This window comes from Capsicum annuum, chromosome 12, assembly GCF_002878395.1.
Source record: "Capsicum annuum cultivar UCD-10X-F1 chromosome 12, UCD10Xv1.1, whole genome shotgun sequence".
In the NCBI taxonomy this organism is placed as follows: Eukaryota; Viridiplantae; Streptophyta; class Magnoliopsida; order Solanales; family Solanaceae; genus Capsicum; species Capsicum annuum.
The window spans coordinates 208,463,212-208,469,211 of NC_061122.1; positions in this window are offsets into that span (position 1 = coordinate 208,463,212).

Here is a 6,000-nt window from a genome sequence, read left to right on the forward strand (position 1 = left end):
AGGATATCATCAGCATTTAATATATCTGTTGACACGCAAGACACAATGCTGGCGTCGAGGATATCATCATCTTTTCATGAATCAGCATCTGAATACATTAGGAGCACATGATTCTGAGGGATGCATTCAGGTCGCTATCTAAGGATGAATGATACATAAGATTTCCTAGCAATTGACAATTTGAAGGTCACCTATAAGTCATGGATAGTGTGCAAGATCACCTATGAGTTGATAGCCTGTAGGTCATCCGTAAGCCACAATAACATCCTAATCGAATAGTGTTCAAGATCGCCCAAAAGTTGATAGTTCAAAGGTTATCCATAAGTCGCAACTAAATCCTTACCGGAGGATATGCAAGATTATCAAATTGATACGTCTAAGTGTTCTTTATAAGCCGCGTCATATTCAAGATCGATTATGTGCAGGATTACCCAAAGACGATCAATTTGAGGGATTATCTATAAGTCATATTGTATCCAAGGTCGGATGATGTGCAGGAACACCTGAAAGCTTGCGATTGGAGGGATATCTGTCAGTCATCTCTTATCCAAAGTCGGATAATGTACAGGATTACCTAAAAGCTAGAAATTCAAAGGATATCTGTAAGTCGCCTCGTATCCAACATTAAATAATGTGCAAGATTATCTGAAGATTGATAATTTAAGGAAAATTTATAAATCGATCATCGGCTACAACCGGCGAGGTCATCATGCCACATACAACAAGTGATATAAGTAACCAAAAGGGCTACCCCACTTTGAAAACATATTCGCTCGACAGATGAGCTAATTATACAACAACCAAGGAGGTTTTTGTGTCTGTTATTGCGAGTTATTTCCCATCAAACAGGTATAATAAAGGATGACTTCGCTTTTCAGGTCACAACTCACGTGGAGATATGGTAAAAGATTACTTACCTCTTTCATGAATTATGTTTAATACTAACACTTTTTGCCTGAAGCATTGTCGAGAGCATCCGAGAGGATGAAAATCTCAAATCAAAACCACAGGTGCGGACGACTCCAAAAAGGATGCAACACAATGTGGAACTCTTTCTCAGCAGCAAAACGGGACATAGTCTGGAGAGAGATGTCAAACTCTCTAGACGCGAGCTAAATGATGATCACCACCACCATTTAACCACACCTCTATTAGAAGGCATGTGGGTATTTTTTTGAATATTCTGGTCTCACCTTTACCTCTAGGATGTTTGTTAACTCATACTGAGGGAAACTTTCTTTTTCTTTCAAATTCGGGTGGCAACACACTTCGAGTTTTGGAAATTATATCCGGGTAAGTTCTTACCTATGGATATGAAGAGCTCTACTTCATGGTTAAGAGGTTACAAGCCTCTTTTCTGCAACTCGATTAACTTGTCACTTATCCCGAGCTAAAGATCGTCTAAAATAAAAAACTATCTTTTCTACCGATTGAGTCAAACTACAAGTAGTCTAATTCCCTAAAATCTTGGGGATATGTAGGCTGAGATCTATGTAGAAAACTCAACTGCATTCCAGCCTTCCCCCCAAATCCCTTTATTCCTCAGCTTCTCGATTTAACCGAAGCACTCTAAAACCGTGATAGTTGGTAAGTTTTCTTGAAAATCGTGCTTAAAATCAAGCTTTACGAACTACAAGTGGCCTGAATTCTCATGAAACCTGAGATATGTAGGAAACCTGATACCGAAATTTGGCCATGACTCCACGAAACTCGTGCGGAAAACCGACCTCTCTTAGATATGAATTTGTGGTCGGACAAAAATTAGGAACGTCAACCTCCCTTTGCCCAGGATTACTTGAATCCATCCTACACAAAGGGCGGGGGCAGTTGTTGACACCTAATTTTTGCCCTCTATAACCTAGTTTAATTTTGAGCTTCCTCGGTTTTTGATAAAATCGAAATATTTATTTTGTATGAATAGAAATTTCTCAAAAAAAAAAATATGCATCTAGGCAAGTTTGTCATCTTAAGTGACGATTATACATTATCGTATTCAATTATACAAAATTATGTAATTTTTTTACCTAAATAACTATTTTACGGAATATCGGATTTTAATCAAGGATTATTTTGAAGATAAATACAAATGGATAAAGTCTTTATTTTAAATATGATTTGCTCTCGAAAATAATTTATTTGGACAAATATTTGTTTAATTTTATCAAATCTAGAAGCTCAAGATTAAACAAGGTATTAATTCGTATCGAATCTCGATTAAATTTAGTCAATTTATTAAATTAGACCATAATTGAAATCAAGTTGATCAAAATTGTAATGAAATTGATCAAATTGATATCCGATTTGGTTAAGATTTAAGTAAAATTGGCTAAAAATTAATTTTGTTTGGCCATTTTTAAATTACCAAATTTCTACACCTTTTTATTTTAAATTGGACCCATTAACATTCAGCAACAACAACATTTAAAGTTGGCCCAACTAGCCCAATATCCCTTTAGTAACCAGCCCAGCCGGGTTTCGACCCATCATACCCCTTACATTCCCCTTCTTCTCTAAAACAAGAACACTCCAACCTCAGTCTTAAACACCAACAGCAACATCACGCGAATCCACCAGCCCCGATAACCCAAACCCATCTTCAACCCGCGTCCAACAAAAAAACCCGACCTCAACCTATTTGTGGTATTCTCCACGCATTCCACGTGATAGTACGACGAGGAAGGACCTCGAAGCTTCTAGAAATGGGTGAGTTGGCTCGCCCTAACGTCCAAATTTTGTGATTTTCGGGATAACTTGTACGAATCCGTACATTGGTGGAAATTTCTAATTGGTTCTTGAAGATGATTCCCCTTTCTCCAATTTGGATTGGTTGGCCTTATTTCAAAATTCACCGGGTTGTACAAGCGGATAGACAACATACCCTATCAAAATTTTGGAAAAATTTCCTTTTTGTTTTTTTCCTAACTTACCCCCATAAACGAACCCTAGCCTATTCTCTATAAAAGGATATTTTAGGAGGCTGAAGACGGGGATTTGTTTTAGGTTCTAGGGTTTTGAGAAACTAAAGAAGAAATCTTTATTAACATTTGAAGGGGATTCAAAATCGGGAGGTGAAAATTTAAGGTTCGAGAATTAGGTTCGAGAATTCGAGAAGAGAATCAACATTAACGTTTCTTTTTAGAAAACGAATTTTCTTTTCTATCTTCCACTGAGAGTTAGCTGATTAGATGATATCGAGTTGATAACACTAAGCTCCGTTGGTGGTCGACGTTGCGAGACTCCGGTAGCGACGATTTTACTAATAGTTCATCGTCCCGTTTGCTGCCCCAAATAATATTTCTTTTAGTGGTGGTAGATTCTGAGCTCGAGTCTCACTTTGATGCTCCAAAAACGTAAACGCACCCTCGTCCTTTTTTCTGCTTCATTTTTAGTATTTCCTGCTCCATCCCTCTTTCTTCGTAGCTAGTTATCTGTTAGTCGATGAATGAGGCTGGGTTGTTTGCTGTAGAGGCTGCAATGGGGCATAGGTTCCTCTTTAGTAAGGAAGAATGTTTAGTGGAGTTGTTATGTTAGGTTGTTTCCTGTTTGAATCTTTTATGTGTGGTTTCTGTCGTTCTCGTCTCGATTTTGTAGTCTGTCTAATAATCTCAACATTATCAAGTACTTTTTGATATGGATCCTTATATTGTGTACTCTTTGTGTCTTGAATCTCTGGTTTCATGGTCAAAATTCATGTCTTGATTCTTGTTTAATAGCGCATCATGATGTTTTGTCTCGTTCGAAGTTGATGTAAGACATTTTTTCTTATCTATTGTTATTGTTGGGATGCCGTCATAACCATCGATCTCGATAGGATCAGCTCTTGAGATCCTTCGGCTTCTCAAATTCCAAAAGAAGAATGAAGAAACATCCTACAATAGGCTAAAAAATCCTATGTTTCCTCGATAGCTATTTTGACTGTTAAAACTCGTTTGGGTTTGTCAAAAGAGAGTGAGGTTGATAGTAGCACCCTGCCACCCTCCCTTTTAACTTTATCTATTGTGTGTTCCGTGTGTGGATTTGAATTCTTTTTATCCTTCCTTGTCTTTTGAGTTTGTTATCGGTGTGTGGTTGGGTTAGGGAGATGAATGCAATAGTTGGGGTATCTTAGTATGCCTATTTAAAGGAATGATCTAATTTTGTTTTTTCCTTATGGAAATAGAGCGTCACTATCGTATATCCCTGTGAATATCTATTGACAGTGGAAATTAGATTCATAGGTCAATTTTGTTTCTTTTATGCGTTTCAATCAATTTCTTAAATCGCGTGCTTACGTTTTAGGTACAAAGTTCCCAAAACAGATCGCAAACCATGTTTTCCTGCCCCTAATAAGATAAGAGTATCATATAGTTTGGTATAAATTGGTTTATTCGAAGCGCTTCACTGCATTTTGATTTTTCGTATCGAAAATGGATAGTGTTCTTGATTTGAGTGAGACCTTCCTTGTTTTCGTTAGTTGGATTGGCTTGTATATTGTCCAACATATAGGGAAAGAGTTGAAACGAACGTACTTTGATTCATCTGTTGCATAAATTTAAGTATCTATTTTGAGGAATTACCTTCTGCCCTTCAGTTTTGTATTTCAGGTGAGTGTTTTGATTGCCAGTTGTTAAAATTTTCTTAGTTTTCTGTGTATTCCTTATCATTAGTAAGAACCTGAACCTATTAGTTAGTCACAAAAAGCATCGATTGCGACTTACTATTAATGCACGGTCCCTAAACAAATGTTGTAACATCTTTATACTGTGACAAGTGAAACTTTTTTTTTTATATATCCAACGTTTTCACTTAATGATCATTACATTAGGTTAGGAAAACTGAAGCCCTTCACTGGAATTGTTTCACGTATATGCACATTTCTATGCAAAATTACTAGGGTGTGATATATTGTGCTCTCTTTGATTCCTATATTAAAGGTCCAAAATTAGTTACATGTTGTAAGTTCATTAATCTTGTAGCCAGTTTCTCCTTCATACTTGATGATAGAAGTAGTGACTCTGGATATCTTTAAATTTTCTTAATTTTCTTTGTTATCTAAATATTTGAACGCTATTAACTCATATATATTTTTCTTTCCTCCGCATGAATTCGCCTGGAGTTCAAACGGACCCTCTTCCTTTGCATTCCTTAATGGGGCCAGTGAGGCCCATCTCAGGGCCAAGCCCGAGGTTCTAAGCTCAAAAGTGATCCCTTGGCACATGAACACGTGGAGTTAGGGAATGACAATAGATTAAAGGCCTGTGTTTGGAGCGGTTAAGAGGCGATTAAAGGCCTACGTTTGGAGCGGCTAAGAGACAAAAGTCTCATTTACTATTTTGTTTTGTTTAATTAGTGTCTTTTTATTATTTATTGCTTATTTTATTTATTTTTTCATTTATTCGGGCCATGAAGCCAAAGTTATACTTAATACAGGTGAAGCAAAAACTCGAGCCAAAGGGCCCGAAAATATAGAAATAGGGCAGGTGAAAGGAGAAATAGGTTGAAAAACCAACTAGATTAGGACAGGTTTAGCGATTTGGGCTTCAAAGCCTAAATCACTAATTCTCCTCCCTTCCCCTTTCTTTTGATTATTTGTTTTGCATGCCTTTTTTATGAACCTAGTCAAATCCCCTAACGAATTCGCTAAAAATTAACTTTTGCAAAATTTCAAAGTATTTCTGAAAGTCAACCATTTTTCGATAAATCAAATTTTAGAATGTTAATCAAAGACGTTTTCAAACAGTCCGGAGAATCGCAAGTTAGCGGACGTTTTAGGTGCCTAACACCTTCCTAAAACGTTAATAGTAATCGCTTACATAGAATTTCTTAACTCAAACGATTTTGCTATTTTGAATTGTTTGAATTACTTTATAAAGGTTTCTTAATTCCTTTTTAAAATTAAGTGGCGACTCTTCTCAAAAAGTCAAAATTTCTCCGCAAAAGGGGAACAGTATAAAAAGTTTTGCGACAATATCATTTTTGGTTATTTCATGAAAAAAAAGCACTGTGTAGTTCAAGCACAGT